This window comes from Limanda limanda, chromosome 1, assembly GCF_963576545.1.
Source record: "Limanda limanda chromosome 1, fLimLim1.1, whole genome shotgun sequence".
Taxonomy (NCBI): domain Eukaryota; kingdom Metazoa; phylum Chordata; class Actinopteri; order Pleuronectiformes; family Pleuronectidae; genus Limanda; species Limanda limanda.
This window is the reverse complement of record NC_083636.1, coordinates 5,200,856-5,220,002: the sequence shown is the minus strand read 5'-3', so window position 1 is coordinate 5,220,002 and position 19,147 is coordinate 5,200,856.

Below are 19,147 nucleotides of genomic sequence, written 5' to 3'. Positions count from 1 at the left end.
TCTAGTGTAACTGTCCCAGTTTGGCTGTGTTAAGGCTAATTTGTATGAATCCTGTGTTATGTCACCAGAGCCAAAGTTCACAGACACAGGAAAACACTTACTTTTCTTTTCCATTCTTTTTTTGAATCAAGCCAATGACTCTTTCTCTACCATAACCAAGTGTTTAAACTTTGTAAACACCACGACAAAGGCCTTTCTAACCGTTTGATGTCATTGAGAAAGCTTTCCAGTCAACACATTGTGTCATTAGTATAAAAAAACCCCTAAACTATACAAAGTTGTGTGTCTTCTCCGCGGTGCCACGGTTGCTTTTTCTCTCCGCCACTCTAACGATCAGGAAAACAGAGAGACACAAACAGTGAGGCTGACTGAGATATAAGGAAGTGAGGAGGGAAGATCAGAGAATTAAAATCTGGCCCTTGTTCAGAGTCTCTGTTTCATGCTCCGGAGCCTTTGAAAACCAGAAGGGCTGACTGGCAGCCAGATTAGAAGCGATGGCGGATGGTGGTGGGGGGGGCAAGGAAATGCACCAGGAAACATCAGATGCACAAAGACAAATCTTGAAGTCAAAACAACTCAATAAAACATCAGTCACATTCTCACGAGTTCTACAGAACCTCCCAAAAAACAGACAAATACCCAAACTGAAGGATTTATGTTGACGCCACTTTGTAGCACGGCAGTATTTCAGGCAGACAACCGTAGAGGAACCTTAATATGACAAATCAAAAATCAAAGCCTCAGTAAAACACTGGTTAAACAGCAGATCACTGCACTGTACGAGTTGTGTGCAAATTGAAACCGACTTTTGACGACAGTTAATTCGGAGGATACGCTTCACTTTAATCCGCGTACTTCTGTCTCCTGTGTGTGAATGTTCCTCTCGGTGTCACGGTCGAGTTTCAGTCGGTTCATTTATCCTTTCATTCACTCGGTCCAGTCGTAGCAGAATAGAAGTATAAGCCTGCGGTCGGGCGCCTATTTCAGGAGCCTCTCTCCTTCCCGTCTGCTTCTGGGCCCTTTTCAGAAATCCCCTTTGGCGTGCTTTTTTGATTTAGTCTCAGTCTGACCCTGTGCACTTTACTCGTCTGCTTGAAATTGCAAAGAAAGTGCCTGCTTGCGAGTGTGTGTGCCAGTTACTGTCATTTTGCCACAACTAAAACTACTTTGAGCTGGAATCAAGGAGGAATATGAAACTTGCCTCCCAGAGTCTGAACCGGCCAGATGCTGACACCGTCATTACTAATTCATTCGTAAAAAAGGGGCTATGCCCTCCAGAATGTCAGTTCAAGTGACTTCATATCTGGGAAAGTCCAGCTCTATAAGTGCCATCTTTCAAGTCAAGTCCGTCGGGACAGATGTTTTGACAATTTAAAATTATGCCATAAATAGAAAAGACGGAATTGGAAAGATTGGGGTTTAGCAGAAGAGTTCCCATTACTCAAACTGTCCAAAGGATCCTGATTAAAAGAATTAAGATATTAACTAAACTTAGTGCAGGATATCTGGTTAGGTGAAGGCAAATAACAGCATTTTTTTTTTAGCATGTAACTATTCCTGCACATCTGCTTTGACTCATGACTCAGCAATGTGTGCGTCCACTTCTCCTGAGAGAGACTTCAGGGTTGAAGCGAGCAGAGAGACGCCGGGTGATTGAGCTCCATAGAGAACAGTTCTCTTCTGAGTTCCTCCATCATTAAGCGTAGCGAATAAAAGCTTCCAAGTTCTCTCAACACGTTTATAAAACCAATTAGTCGCGGATGAGTGACACCGATTTTTCCTATTCTACACGGTGAATTTAAGTATTTTAAAAATAAATAAACAATTTTTGTTCTTTTCTTGAACGCCTGCCTCCGGGGTCGTACTCCCAGGTCCTGTCCCTGAATACTGTGACAACCCAGTTGTTTACAGACTTTACAGCTCATAACAGAGAGAGGGGGGGGCGGGGTGAATTTACACCCCTCTCTGGAAATTTCACACCACAAAAACATCTTCAGCGGAGCAGGTGGCATCGACTCCACCCGGCTGTGAACAACTTTGAGAGACACACACTGTGAACCCCGGCATTATGAACAAATTAGCGAGAGCATTGTAGCGTACAGCAGAGTGAGAGGTTTATCTAAAGAGTGTGATGGCTTTTTATTTAAGTAGTTGCGCATGAACCAAAGCTGTGATTCCTGCTGAATTGCCAGAGTTTGCAGGAGGACAACAAAGGTCAGTGTGAAGTTAAAATCGCCACGAGGAAACCGTGATCACCTCTTGTGGCTGAAATTGAGTATTACAGAAACAAACAAGTGCCAAGCTTTCGTAATAAATCAGTTCCAGTACCACCTCGCTTTGGAATCCAGCTGCAGCATCATGAAGGGAAATGGAAACTTGCCAATTACATTCCCTGAAGTTTGCGGCATTTAATTCAAGATTCACCGAGAACCCTTTGTTCAATAAATCACATTTGTTCTTTACTCAAACTGAGACATGATGTTCAGACTCCCGAAGGACGTTCGGCAACAATTTCTGCCAAATTCAATCTTTAGTTTGAGAAAAATAACACAAGTACCAAACTAGTCCTTCACTGCAAAGACGGGTTGAACCTTCAACAATAGGATGTTCAGTGTTTAGCTGAGAAGTGAGATGTGCTCTGTGATCATAAAGACTTCTTAATAATCCGATGAATGCAGGACGACTTCAACCTTCGCTGGCTGTTGAAGAGCTGGTGGGTGATTAGAGGGGGGGGGGTGGATGATTTTCAACAATCATCGGCATCTGAACAGAACATAGTTCGCATAGTTGCTCCGGAGAGCCAGAGCACCGGGTGAAGTTTCTATCAAATACAAAAAGATCATAATGGTAGACAGAGCTGGGAAATTACTATTGCTAAAATGCATCTTTGGAGTTGTGGAGCAGAGCAGACAGAGACGCCTGCTGATCCTGTTCCTCTGGGTCATGGCAGCCTCCTGTGTGAGTATTTTCCTTTTTCATTGCATCTCTTTCATTTCTGAATAAAATGCGGTATGGTCCAATACATCCAAGACTTAGAGGAGAGTATGTAGTGGGTGTAAATCTATTAATCAACACGTGTGATAGGAATTTATGTGTAATAAACAAAACCTTGGTTTCAGGTAGAGGAGGAAAGCAGCCGTGGGGAATGTTTTCCATTCTATTTATGAGCATGATCTCTTCATCTTGATTTTGCTTCTAAACTTAGTCCCTCGTGTTCCTCTGGGGTTGCTGCTGTCTCTTTACCAGAGGGTGAGAAACACACAAAGATACTCAAACACAAACACAAGGCAATTCATGCAACAAATTCTATCTAATCCTTAACATAAGTAAACAGGCTTGAACTTGAACGATGACCTTTGCACTGATATGTTCAGCTTGTGGATAATTTGAAATATGGTATGGAAATAACTGCCTGTTGACAGTTTCTTCCATAAAAACAAGCAAAAACTGACAGACTTGTACTAAATAAACATCTTACATTCTCTTATCTTATACACACGTGTTCCCACATGTTACATTTAGCACTAAATATGAGGATTATGTGCTTTTAAAGGGTTTAAACTAGATTTCCATGCCACACCTCAGAATGTCGTCTCACCGTGCCATCTCTGTCACGTGTGTGAACCCGTTACATTAAGTCCAGGTTCTTTCGGGAGCTCTCTTTCCTGTGGCAGCAGAACAGAGAGCACGGCCTCTGTTGAAGCGTTTCACCGAGACTTAAGATAAATGGCACGGTGCAAGAGGCACTGACAGCGAGGGACAGAAGTGTGTAAAGGCATCAGCTGAATGACCTTTAGTGTCAGAGCGTCCCTGGACGGCCTTAAGACAAAAGGGTGACTGGGTTTCCTCGACTCTACTCGGCAGCAGATATGAAATAATACCGAGCTGTGGGGATTAACTTCTCATTCTCTGTTTTCCTCCCGATGTCTATCTCGAACTCTCGCTCTCCCAACCTGTCATCCTTTCACTTGATTCATTGATTTAGCCCTGCAGGCAAAGGGAGAGTGCTGTGGTGGCCGGGATGAAGCACTTGCTGAGGGATATGGACATGATTGAAGCTAAGAAGGAGAAATTACAGCTTGTTATACAATTTGAAGGCAGCGGCGGCCCTAGAGGCTAGAGGATCAGTTCTGTTCGGGAAGGTCAGCATCTCAAATGCCTGAAATGCCTCGGAGAAGTGCACAGGAACCATGGTCACCAAGGAAGGCGATAAAGGGACAATTTACTGACTTCATGCTCAAGACCATATATTAGCCCAAGAGTGAAAAGACCATACCAATGTCCTGTGATCTGTGTATGACTCATAGTTCTTCCGGAACACAGCAGAACACTTGAATAAACTACTCAGGAAGTCTGTAAGATTGTGTGGGCAGTTCAATGTGACCAATTCATGAAAATACAAAACAAACTCCCGACTTAGCTGTGCACTTTCGCATGCATTAGGTGCTTCAAATGCACATGTTTAATGTAACTTTTAGATGAAATCAAAGGCTAAAACATACTTGACATGTTATGCAGCTCTGTGGTGCACTTCACTCTCTTCTGGTTACCAGGCTACAGCGAAGAAGGAGCAGGGAGAAATCAAACCTATAAAAAGAAACTTGGATAAACTTCTTGTGCATGTTCTGAAGTTGGAGGTTGAAGTGAAGGATGTTTGCTTTAAAACACAGGACACGGAAGTAAAGGACAAAAGTTTAACTACATAAAATCGACTTATTTGTGCAGCACACCCGTGTTATCAGAGATGCGTGTTGACTGTGTTGGTCGGTCGAGACAAATCCTCAAACCAAACCTCAGTAACCGTCCCTTCCACCTCTCGTCTCTCCCTCCACTTCCTCCGTCGCTCGACAATAAACATTTCCCTTCCTCATTTCTCCTCTTCCCGATTCACGTCAGCAACCGACGGTGTAAAACAATGTTTACACAACGCACGACAATGACTGTGCGGCTCCATCAGCTCAGCTACAGGCGGTGGCGCCGCCGCCTTGCTCCCGCATTAACTTCAGTAAATATTTAATGAGCTGTGACAAAAGAAAACGGGAAACAAACTGGGAAATCATAGGAGGAGCACATCCAGAAAAACAATTACAGATTGTCTCTTAATCATGCTCCGAGCGTGGGAGTGAGTTGACAATACCTTAATTACAATGTCACAGAAATTGGAAAGGAGTTTGCCAGCCCACGTGGAACTGATTTATTTAAGTGAATACACAGAGTATGCTCAGTGTTGATATGTAACGTCTGGGCTCTGACCTTATCTCTTCCCATGGGCAAACACCAGGCTCAGCACAGAGTCGGTACATTCAGAGCACAACTCCGACTGCTCTGTGAAACGTACGTGTGTGCGAGACCCGCTGCCACGTGGCCGCTCCGCTACACAGCACGTACAAACAGTTCAGGGTAAAGACCACCTAGAGAACTGAGATGAACGATGGACTGGGAAGATGGACGATAAGCAAGGTCTTTAAAAGGGAAGCCAAAATCAGTAATAAAACACCATTTTACCTTCAAATGTTTTGAAGCTTCAGAGAAGTTTATCATCACGTTTCAGGAAGTTGTTCCTCTGTTGTTTTATCTTTGAGACATTTAAACTTTTCAAATTCATGTCACGACTCAGTAGAAACACGTTTGGACCCCGAACGTGTTTCTACTGAGCAGGAAATGATCCGGGAAACTTCAGGTTTAAAAGCTGGTTCACCTGTCACCTCCCCAGTAACCAGCCATGTTTACTAGAAAATTTTGACAGCTCTCAACAGAAGCTTTTAATAGGAATTTGTCAAATTTAGCATTAATAGGAACAATTCATCGAATACAGATGTTTTCATGCTTTTTCTTTGCTCTTTCTTATTATGTGAACATTAGAAAGATTTGTCAAGGTGTTAAACACTCTAAACAGGTAAACATGAAACATTATATTTACAGAGTCCTGAACTTCACAACTTGGGAAATGGGAACTTCTGAGGAGGCCGTGAACGCAGAGCGACCTCTGACAGTCGGAGCGCATCAGGCCGAGATTCTAACATCAAGAATATTTTAAAGTTTCAAGTAATACACATGCAGCCTTGCTTCACCTTCAGCCAAAGATAACAAAAGTTACCTCTTTACAACGACTCCAAATGTCTGCAAAGGGTCAGAAAACATTTTTCACCTTCAGTCGTAGCTGCTATCTTTCCTCTGCTCCCTCACCAGACTTAAACTTTCTACCTACTTTTTATCATGGTAATAATCCGTCCTGATCAGTGAAGCAGCTCATTACTGTTCGGCTGTGATGGTCGAGTCCGACTCCGCTGGAGGGGCCGCGATCCCTCTGTCGGCAAACCGGCTCTGGATGAGACTGCTGCGGCAAAAATTTGCATTTTACTTTTTTACAGCACATAGTTTGAAAATTAACAGGGCATCGACAGCTTGGATAAAAGTCACTGCACTGAAGTATGCATTGGATATAAATTGCAGATTCTGCTATTTATGATGTTATTGGTTTAAGTGAGGTTCTTATTTTTTATTTGGCAACGGCAGCTTAGATTTTTGCATTTGTTCGACTTCTTCTCATTTGTCCGGGGACACTTTGCCGAGAGAGGTTTATTAAATTGGCTGCATTAATTTCCTTTAAGTTTGCTTTTTGGGGGTTTTATATTAAAGCGAAAGAACAGCACCGTGCACGTCTTATGTTTATTTCTCCTTTTGCTTTACAGCACATGCTGCCTTCAGCTGCACGTTAGTGAACCGTGTACAGCTGTGAACCCGCATCTCATAACTTCCCATTTTTTTCACATAATTGGTACATTGTTGTATTTTATCCTCACCATTTGGCAATCCCATAATGCCTTGACTTTTAAAAAGCCATAATTCAGACGAGAGATTGAGTGACTCGCGGCCGAGTCGAGCTGTTTTCTCCAGTGGCCTTTTGAAACTCAGCCAAGCAAAATCTCAGTTAATTAGAAGTGCACAAAGACGAGGGAGTGAAGGGAGAACACGGAGGCTGACAGCGGCTTGCCCTGCCCTGGTATAAACAATGCTCTCTCGTGGGCGGTGGCTGGTGCTCTGGCACCGAGGGACAAAGGAGATAAAGGAGAAGACACAAAGAGACAGAACGACGTAGAATCATCCGTCAGCGGTGGTTTTAATAAGAATCTTTATCAAAATGAAACCACATGCTGCAAACTCTGGGGCGTCTGTGCAAATGTTTACTGGAGAAATGACTTTTTCGAGAGGTGGAATCTTCAATAATTGAAACAAACATTGGCTTGATTCTCACTAGCACGTTGTCACAAAATTATTATTCTAACGATAATAATTGAGTTGGGACGAAGTCGGCATGGTGAAAGTTTTCCCTGCTGTAATTAAAGTGATTTCCACACAGGCTTTCAGTTTGACCCGAGACGCTCTGTGATTTGTGTAATTGCTGAATTTGTCCTTTTTTCTTATTCCCACGTGAATCCTCCATTAGTCCCATGTTTGTTTCTTATTATTCTCAAGGATGTACAGTATGTCCCTTTTATTTTGCCTTATTCCTCTTCTCGACGTGTTGAGGCTGCGGCCGCAATAATTAATGAGACCTTTGATTCCATTATGAGAGCATCTCCAGTCTCATCGGGACATTTCAGGCTCTGCTCAGATCCATCAAAAGAATAGAATCTAGAAAGATAATGACGTGGATGACACGGATGAGCGAGTGGATTCCTCCATCACCGGTCCTGAGTGAGAGTGGATGTTGATAAATCTGCTCTGAATGCTCAGAAACCTGGACAGCACTAAATAGGCCAGGCCTGAAATCTCGGGGCTTTGTGATAAATTGCCAAAGCCTAGATTCGGCATCTTGGAAAAAAATACAAAAAAAAAGCACTTTCCAGGATGTGTGAGGAGGAGAGAAAACAAACCTGACACACTCGGCTGGGCTTTTGTTCTTCTTTCTTTAAAAACATATTTGGGGATTGTCAAATTAAAGCACACAGCTCTTTGAGAGTCACTGCTTTTCAGGCCCTTGATGCGAATAGACAAGCAGGTCCCTGGGAATCGCTGCTCGCACGTCAAAACCCATCGTCTTTCTCCGACGCCGATGGAGACATTACTTTTTGGCTTTCAGGGAATGAATTGTCAAAGTCGCCTGCTTGAGTTTATTCCACTAAATCTCATCAAATGCTCGGCACTGTCCTTTTCCCTTTTGCTTCTCCCCCCGGAGGGTGACGACGGGCTGCGGCTACAACCGCCTCATTACTTCTTTTTGTTTCTGTGTCCAAAGCCGACGCATCAGCTCCGGTGTTTCCTCCGTCGGCTCGGCGATAATAAGGCTCAGTGGGCAACCTGAACTCGAGAGCAACTTTCACCTTCAGCACAGCTTTTTTCGCGGGGACGGACATTTATCACCATCAGCGTCCAGGAGGCTCCGCTGCTCATTCACACATTACCTTAATTAGGATTTTATGAGAGGTCATTCCTCTTACTCTGCCACTTAAAGAAGTGCACTGTAGACACGAAAAGAGGCAAAACAAATCACGTTTATTATCTGGGTTAACTCACCTCCATTCACCGTGCTTTATGCAGTGCAATAAGAGATGTTTAGAGCGCCGCTGTAAAATTGGACTGTAAATGTTCTCTCGCTCCCGCAAGTAAAGATGAATTTATAGATTTGAGTTAGAAGCGACGTTACACCACCACCATCAGGAACGCTCACCCCAAGATGAGGATCTTAAAAGCTGCATGTGGAGTCTTATTAGCAGGTAATTATATGATCTGCAGGGATGGTTATGAATGTCGCGAATTCGCCTCAAACCCCATCCCGGTCTTTTTATCCCACTAATGCCTGATGGTGCAAATTCCCATTATGCCCCATTATGCCTAATGTCGCTAATTTGCCTCATACCTTCATTTTATATCTATTGTTTATGCTATATTGAAATTAACAATCTCCACTTAATTTAGCATCTGTATGACAGCCAAAAACACAAATAATATTTTTTTTTTATATATAATTGGAAATTAATTCAGGCAATAAGGGGTTACAGATTTTGGGAATAAGCCTCTTTCTCCGCTGGCACAGTAACCTCCTGTTTAATCAAGATGCTGAGGTCAAAGGGCAGCTCAACCATGAAGACTGTAGCTTTATCTCGTCTTTCTCCCCCTGATACGACCGCGATAGTGATGCAGGTGAAGTTTTAAATCACCTCTGCTTCATTAGAAGTAGCCTTTAGTCGCCTATGTCTCATTTCAAAGCCTCCGACAACTGTTCCACTGTCACCAACCTTCACAAAACCCTGATTCACTAACTTTCAGTGGCCCTGCTAATAAATCGAAAGCCGAGGAGACAGTGATTTGACCGTTTGAATTCACAGAGACCCGCTATTGGTTTGCGGGTGGGGGGGAAGCTTGTGAAGCGGCATTTCTTTGATAGATCCTGTTAGTCAAAAAGGGCTTTAACATGAGTCAATCGAGTGTGTGACAGGTGCAGTCAATACCGAGCCGGCATCACTCACCTGCAACCGGAGGCCTCTGTTCTGTGGCACTGATCTGGTAATCAGGCCGGATCAAATGGGCCGGCGTCCTGCTCCATCACCTTCCTGTGTTCCTCCGTCAGGGGCTCTGTCCGGGTTTAATATTCAGAGAGGAGAGGAGAGGAGAGGAGAGGAGAGGAGAGGAGAGGAGAGGAGAGGAGAGGAGAGGAGAGGAGAGAGGAGAGAGGAGAGAGGAGAGAGGAGAGAGGAGAGAGGAGAGAGGAGAGAGGAGAGAGAAGAGAGGAGAGAGGAGAGAGGAGGAGAGGAGAGGAGAGTAGAGCAGGGACGAGGATGAAGATGAAGATGAAGATGAGGATAGAGGGAGAGGAGGATGAAGATGAGGATAGAGGGAGAGGAGAGGAGGAGGATGAAGATGAGGATAGAGGGAGAAGAGAGGAGGAGGATGAAGATGAGGATAGACTAGAGGATGAAGATGAGGATAGAGGAGTGGAGAGGAGAGGAAGAGGACAAGGATGAGGACGAGAATCAAGATGAAGATGAGGATAGAGGGAGAGGAGAGGAGAGGAAGAGGATGACGATGAGGATGGAGGGAGAGGAGAGGAGGAGGATGAAGATGAGGAGAGAGGGAAAGGAGAGGAGGAGGATGAAGATGAGGATAGACTAGAGGATGAAGATGAGGATAGAGGAGTGGAGAGGAGAGGAAGAGGACAAGGATGAGGACGAGAATCAAGATGAAGATGAGGATAGAGGGAGAGGAGAGGAGAGGAGAGGAAGAGGATGAAGATGAGGATGGAGGGAGAGGAGAGGAGGAGGATGAAGATGAGGATAGAGGGAGAGGAGTGGAGAGGAGGAGGATGAAGATGAGGATAGACTAGAGGATGAAGATGAGGATAGAGGAGTGGAGAGGAGAGGATGAGGACGAGAATCAAGATGAAGATGAGGATAGAGAGAGAGGAGAGGAGGAGGAGGAGGATGAAGATGAGGATAGAGGGAAAGGAGAGGAGGAGGATGAAGATGAGGATGAGGATGGAGGGAGAGGAGAGGCCTCTGACACCTGATATATTTCCTCTCATTAGTCAGATCCCAAAAATCCAGGATGCAGGATCCGCAGCCTGATGCGCTGACAGCTAATCAACTCCTCATTCATATCCAATGTCAAATCACGGCCCAGAATCATCCGGCTCCTCATCCATTTAATAAGGCGTTATGGGCAGATTTGTCTTGAGCAAGTGAAAACTCATCATGTCAGACCTCTGTCCTGCTCGTCCTGGTGAAAATGAGCTCACATCCCGTTAATAAAAAAGAGAAATGATTAATCTAATCTGCAGATATTAGATCTGTCTTATTTGGAGTAGGCTGAGAGAGTAGAGGAGGAGAGGATGGAGAGGAAGGAGGGGGTAGAAAGTCTAAGACTAATGCACTTTTTTTTTTTTATCTCTTGGCCAAACAAAGTAGAGCAAACTCTTCCTCTGCAGGCGCAGCCTCTGTGTTCACATCGTTAATCAGGAGGAACAGAAATGGGAGTTTGCTGCTTCTTCTTCTTCTCTTTTTTTTTTTGGTGGACAGTATTTCAAAGAAACACTCGGGCCGGCCCAGAGAAATGCAGTGAGCTAATCAGCTGGTGTGTGAGTGGCTCTGTTCACTGGGAGGAAATAGACCTGCACAGAGGTTCTCACACATAGATGCATTAAAAAAAGCACATTTCTGACTTATTCAATCAGACTCCAAAAAGATTTAGGTGAAAAACGATGGCAGAAATGGCAAGCCTACTTGGCCAATGAGTGAGACTGTATGCACGTACTGGGTTTGATACTTTGTCTTTTGGATTTATTGATCACCCCTGGACCTTGAATTTTGGTAATTGTTCAATGTTTTGTATTTGTCTTTTGTTTTACCTCCCTGTACTAAAAGATGAAAATGATCTATAAATAAAGAGTTTAAAAAAAACAAAAAAAAAAGCACATTTCACCAGTTTTTTGGGGAAGAAATGTGGTGAAATGTCCCAATGGAACAGAAACCACGTCCACAGAGGAGGATAAAGTCTGGTGCAGGCGACATTTGTTTCAAGGTTTTGCGCTGACTCAGCTGAACTTTCCCTCCGGGCGACGGATAAGAAGGGATGTAGGAGGCGAAGAGGCGAGAAGGCTATCGCTTGAATCCAGCACTGCTGAGTGTGAAGCCCCCCCCCTGCAAGGAGAAGAAAATACCTGGTATATCTGACTGGCATCCCCCCCCCCTCCTCTGACTCCTCAGACCCTTCCTCAGCAACACACTGTCCTGACCTTTCTGAACCTGTTGTGTCTGATCCATGAAGCTCTCGAGAAACGCAGCAGGTCTCAGATCTGTGGACGTCTCCGGTTCCATCTGCTCGGAGCGGCCTGGAGTGAAGGGGGGGGGGGGAGTTATCACATAAAGTTGTTCTGGGCATCGTGCCTGTCTGTGATTCAGTATTTCTGGCATCGTCTTTATAATGCTCATGTGCAACGGGGGGGAGGGAAAGTGCGAACAAACGTGTGAAAGTAAAACTGTGGTTTTCCTTTAATCGCTCTGACCAGCTCGACCCCCCCCATCCCCCCCCCCGTGAGCAAACACACATGACCGTTGCTTCTACACTTTAGGGGCAAACTGGGGCTTTCCAAATATCCTCTGATAGCAGTTAGTGTGTTTGCCAAATCCATATTTATAAGCGACAGCCCGGGCGACATTCTTTGCCTTCAGCCGCCTGAGCAGAGCAGTAAATTGAATTCTGCCACGCAGCTCTCCCTGACAGAACGCTGAATAAGTGAGACGATCTGTACTTTAGAAAAAAAAAATGCATGACTGCTGGTGGCCCGCGTAGGCATTAGAATAAAAATGATATGTTTGCTGGAAAACTCTCACGGCACTTGACAGACAGAGCAAGTGCACAATAGCAGCTATTTCAGAAACTGGACATGACATAGAAACAGTTTTTTGTGGGGATTTGGGAGTAAAAGGGAAAGATTAATGGTATTAGGGTTTATTGAGTCTGGGGACTGCTGACTGGAAAAGAAAATGTCTCTGGAAGGCATCCAGAATATATTAGAGCAAAGAAAATAAATATTTTATTTACTCGCTTTTTCTAATTTGGTCAAAACTTCACGCATTGATTTTTTCTTTGCAGCCTCTGAGACAGAAATGATTCCTTTGGGTTTTTTATGTGCAGCTGGCGGCTTTTTCCCTTTCCCTGAATTCTCAGATAATAACGCAACACAGATTATCGTGCATAATTAATAACACACAGTTGTGTCATTATTGAATCCAACAGAAAATAATGTGGAGCTGTGTGAATGGGAATTAGAACAAGGTTTTCTTAGATTCAAAAACATAAAAGTGTTGTTATCTTCCAATTCATCTGGTTTCCTGTCACTAGAGGATCCTGAGGTGGTCTGAGGTCAGTTGTGTTAAGCTCATAATTACAGTTTGGACTTTAAACCAACCAGAACACACTGGGCGTCTAGATAATGTACAACGTGGAATGTACAGTACATAGATATCCTCTTTTCCCGCTGCTATCTAGGCCTGTGAGAGCAAATTTACACACATTATTGCCATTAACAAAACATCCTTAAGCCCCCAAATGGGTTTTAAAATGATAATCAGAAAATGCTTTAAATTCAGTGAATCAGAACATACAAAGACAACAGAGGAGCAACAGGAACAGAACACCGCAATTACAGAAAGAGGCTTTAATTAGATGTTTTGTTCTATGTCCTAGTTTTGTAATTCCCAAGCTGCCAACACGGGACTGCTCCTCTCCGTGAATCTTCTGCGTGGAGCCGCCACGCCTCGATTCATATGTCATAACAAAATGCAGCATTTTCACCGTTTCACCTCCTCTCTTTTTTTGTGTTACTGTAGCATTGCTTCACACTGGGGCTGTTTTGTGTGTTTGTCCCCGGAGAGGCAACAGTGATTGGCAGGAGGAGCATCAGTGAGTGCACGGCAAAAGACAGGCTGTCCACGCCGGAGCCACAGAACTCTGCTGATTCCTCAGAATATCACATTTATGATTTGAGATTCCATTTCCCTTTATTTAATTTCCCTGTTGGATAGATAGATAGATGGATAGATAGATGGATGGATGGATGGATGGATGGATGGATGGATGGATGGATGGATGGATGGATGGATGGATGGATGGATAGAGAGATAGATAGATGGATGGAAGGATGGATGGATGGATGAGTGGATGGATGGATGGATGGATGGATGGATGGATGGATGGATGGATGGATGGATGGATGGATGGATGGATGGATGGATGGATGGATGGATGGATGGATGGATGGATGGATGGATGGATGGATGGATAAATGGATAGATAGATAGATGGATGGATGGATGGATGGATGAGTGGATGGATGGATGGATGGGTGGATGGATGGATGGATGGATGGATGGATGGATGGATGGATGGATGGATGGATGGATGGATGGATGGATAGATAGATAGATAGATAGATAGATAGATAGATAGATAGATAGATAGATAGATAGATAGATAGATAGATAGATAGATAGATAGATAGATAGAAAGATAGATAGATAGATAGATAGATAGATAGATAGATAGATAGATAGATAGATAGATAGATAGATAGATAGATAGATAGATAGATAGATAGATAGATAGATAGATAGATAGATAGATAGATAGATAGATAGATAGATAGATAGATAGATAGATAGATAGATAGATAGATAGAAGTGTTATGACTTACAAATAGATAACTCTATATTAACAGGGGGGAAGGAGGTGTGGGTTCGGTCTCAGATATTTCACGTTGGAAATATCCACATTTGTACGAGCCTGTTTTTCTTTTTAGTCAGTTCATCTGAAGCTCTTTTCCTTTTCATCACTCCACGTTTGATTCCCGAGCTGCTTCTCCTCTCCGCACCACTTCTCCGTGGATGCCGTACATTGTGGAACGAAGAAAGAGAGAAAAAGAAAAAAGTCTCTCTCAGCTATTGTTCCCTTTGATAATGTGGCCTGGCTATAGATACTGGGAGAAATGAGGGCATGCCATCTCTCGCTCAGGCTGATGTGTTTTCTCGACTTTCTTTATCACCCACCAGGCTGGAAAATTGTCTTTAGCTCCCCATGATCTCCCTCAAACAGAAAAACATGTGACATATACAGTGGAGTAAAATACAGGGGGAGGAGGGGGCTGCACTTTATCGAGCTGTTTTCTTGACGGTTGAATCCAATCTTCACCTCAAATCAGCATTTTAAATCCATCTATCTATCTATCTATCTATCTATCTATCTATCTATCTATCTATCTATCTATCTATCTATCTATCTATCTATCTATCTATCTATCTATCTATCTATCTATCTATCTATCTATCTATCTATCTATCTATCTATCTATCTATCTATCTATCTATCTATCTATCTATCTATCTATCTATCTATCTATCTATCTATCTATCTATCTATCTATTTATCTATCTATCTATCTATCTATCTATCTATCTATCTATCTATCTATCTATCTATCTATCTATCTATCTATCTATCTATCTATCTATCTATCTATCTATCTATCTATCTATCTATCTATCTATCTATCTATCTATCTATCTATCTATCTATCTATCTTTCTATCTATCTATCTATCTATCTATCTATCTATCTATCTATCTATCTATCTATCTATCTATCTATCTATCTATCTATCTATCTATCTATCTATCTATCTATCTATCTATCTATCTATCTATCTATCTATCTATCTATCTATCTATCTATCTATCTATCTATCTATCTATCTATCTATCTATATATCTATCTTTGGTGCTCAGTCGCTCTGATTCACTGAGACAGACTCTGGCCTCCATCTAAACTTGCGATGATAACTTTGGCCTCGGCTGCAAAGCGACTGTCTGAGGTCGAGCGGCTCGTCCACTAATCAGACGGCGAGAGGATTCGATTTCCATGTGATCCACTCCACTGCAATGTGATGCAACTTTATGAAAATGTCCATTGTAACGCGAATATCACACGACTGCTCGCAACAGGAGATTGTAATTGCTGCTTATGAGCGAAGGCTCGTGTTGGAAATCTCATTCATAAAACATTGAATTTGTCAGCTGTAAATAACACTTCCAAACCAGTAGCGGTGCATTAATGAGGCTTTTTTTGTGCAGTGACACATTCTGTGTTTACAACGTGACACAAATCTGTGAAAGACACAACATGATTATTAGCATTCTGGATGTGTAAACTGTAAAACTGAAGATGTCAGAAAAGTATTTGTAGTATTGTCCTACAGTTGTGCGAGTTATAAACTTCATGCGAGCTGGTTTGGTGTCAATTAACAAACCTGTTGCCTTGAAATAACCAGGTAGCATTGATTCACCAGCTTTAGTTGCTACAAGCAGATTAACCAGAGAATCTTGTTTTGGCTGCGTCCCACTGAAATATTAAACTCCTAACAGACAAATGGCTTCATCCCAACATGAGTTTCAACACCTCTCCAAGCTGCCATTACCAGGAGTGAGTAACAATCCCATAACACAATATGATGAACTGGTGCCAAACAAGCTGTAGTGAATTATGTCCTTGTTGTGTCCGCTGAAGCTGAAAATGCTGACGGAAAAGAAATTTTATTTTTGGTCAAGAAATCTAGTTTTCTGATCTGGATTTATAAATTTGGCAGATTAGGTTAATTCAACATTTGCTGTGGTGCTATTAAGATGTAATCCACAGAGCATCATATTCAAAATTGATGACATTGTTGTCCTTAATCATTATAATGACGTGATCTAGGACACGTTTTCCATTGCAACCGATAAATCTCACAGAGGAATCCATCATGACAGACAAATATCGGACTATGTTTCCTATATTTCCAAAATTCCACCAACTCGGGAAGAGCCAGACAAGTTGTGCTGTACCACAGCAAAGCTCCACATCCATCCTGTGTTTTGGGAAAGGTTCAGTTTTATGAAACACGTAGCGGCACATTTCTTTCCCAATGTGCCGACCACGGCTGGAGTGATTGCCTCCCATCGAACAAAGGCAGTTTGTGGAAACCTGACAGACTCGGCGCTCATAAGGGACGATAATGAGAGCAAATCAGCCGATTATACAGAATCCTCCCTCTCAGCAGGGGGGCTGCTAATTCTGACGCCTGCATGCACCAAATCATTAATCAATGAATGCGTCCAATTACACAGGAGACAGCGCGTTCATTCATTCCTACCTGGCTTTCAGAGTCTGGCTCATTTCGACAAATTGAAGGGGAGAAGAACAGGGGAGACAAAAGCTGAAGTGTGTTGCGTATGTTAATGTGCTGCAGAACATTAGAGGACAGAACTGAAATGTCTACATCTGAGGGGCTGTCTCGAAAACGTGTTTCATAAGAACTCCTCCACCCGGAAGGATTGTGATGAAATGACTTACAACGTATGAAATATGAAATATTTAAAAGGAGACATGATGTTTTCTCTGTTTGTCCCTGCAGTGCGTTGCATAGTTTTCTTGTCTAAGCCACGCCCATACTTCTTCCCGAATTAGCATAATACACATCTAGCGGCTCGTCTGACGAAGCCAGATAAAGTGAGAGCAGCCGCCGACATCTCCTACGCGAGCTGGAAGCGGTTGACCAATCACGACAGAGCGGTGCCAGCTGACCATTCAGAGTAGGGGCCTTAAAGAGACAGGAGCTAAAACCAAGTGTTTCAGACAGAGGCTGAAGAGAGGAGCTGCAGCAATGAGGAAAGCGGTGTTTTGACATTAAACAGAAATAACACCGATTCAAATCATGAACCTAAGAATCAACAGAAAACATAAATAACTAGATGAAACATGAGACTGCTCTAACTAATCCACAACAATAAGATTTGTTTCTTATAGATTGTAATAACTGTCAGGACTGAGCGATCTTTATGTCCGACTCCACACTTGGGAACGTGTGTTTCGGCTGCAAGTAGATAAACTGCTCATGCCCGCAGTAGCAGCTCCACCCGAGATGAGCAGATGATCGCTGTGATGTCGGGCGGCGGAGGAGAAGGAGAGGGAGGCGGCAGATGGTGAGGAATTCTCAGGGTTTATTTCAGGAGAGTTCAGCCTTTACGGCTCATATAACGACTTAATTATAAGACAGAGGGGAGAGTGAACCCCTGGAAGACGGATTTAAAGAGGCAGGGAAATCTTCATTAAGACCCGGAGAATCCTGGATCCCTGTATAAAAAATGACTGTGCGGCTGCAAAACCTCCTTAGAATCTGACAATGCATCACAGGGATTGGGGGGGATGAAGTGAGACTCTCCTCCTGTAAAGAGGAGCTCACAGGAGCTGCCTGTGCAAGCAGCTTATTACGACCCATGGTTAGGTTGTGTTGTTACGTGACCTTTCGCAGCTACTGTTCATTACCTCCACCAGGGAGGTTATGTTTTCACCCGTGTGCGCTCGTTGGTGGGTTTGTTTGTTTATTCGTGAGCAGGGTTACACAACAGCTACACAACCTGCAGGGAGGGATCCTGAGACTGAGAAGAACTTGTTTTATTTTGGTGCAAATGTGGATTAAGGCCCTTTTCCCAATTCCTCATACATTTTTCAGGGTATAAAGGACAAACCCGGATTTTTCCACTGTTTATATTAATATAACAACGAGAAAGTCATGTCTGGCAGTTGGCGACTGGCCAATAGAGGGCGCTAGGGTGCCGCCCTCCCTTGTGGCACCCTTCTCAAAACTCCTGTTTTATCATTTTTGCTGCCAGATAAATATTGACTGAAAGCAATCATAGTTGTGAACATGGGTCAAATTCAACAAAGCCACTCTCCTGCCAGACATCTTCCATATGCTGTGATTTACACACCATGCATAAATTCAAGAGGTGAGTTACTCTTGTGCCGTTTATGTGGTTATATTTAATTCAATTTCTGTATATTACACACTATAAACTGTGTCTCAGCATCATAAACCAGTAAAAAAGCTCTAACAAAGATGAATTGAGACTTGATTTGACCATTGTTCTCCCGCCACAACTGAGACGCACAAAACATTATATTGTGTGTCAGTTCATTTCTCTTCAAACGCCACTCTCTCCATAGTGCGATGACACTTGCGTCTGTGAAAATTAGCCCCGCGTCGCCCTGGGTATTGAAGCAGCTGCTGCAATTTACACTTTAAATAGTGTAAAACGCCGTAAACATCGACTTCACAGACGATCAAAGCCTCGACGTTAGAGGAGGGGAAGAGATTAGCGCCGAGCAATAACTGAACAGTATTTACATTTGAGCTTTGAATAAGGGAGATCTGTGCAAACGCTGTGGGTCTAGGTGACGTGGTTCAAGAGTGAGGTTCCCTGTGCTATAATTGATCTCTGTGCAAGATTTTTGAAGTCATGAAAGACGAGCTCACACACTGGTTCATTAGAGGCGCTTTCATTAGAAAGGAGGACTGTGTGTGTCCTCGCAGTTTCTACATCTGGTCCCCGCTGCTCCTATTCCGCCAGGAGCAGGAAAAACACACACGTCAGACCTCCAGCTGTGCGTTCACACAAGTCCTGCCGCAGCCGCACACTCGCAACACGGCACCACAGATGTTTAAAAGCTCGACGTGTCACTCCTCCTGAAAAGACGTGGAAGCTTTTCATACCGACACGACGCCCTCTCCGATCGATGAGTCGTATTTTTCAGCAAAAAAATCTGACACCGTCACATC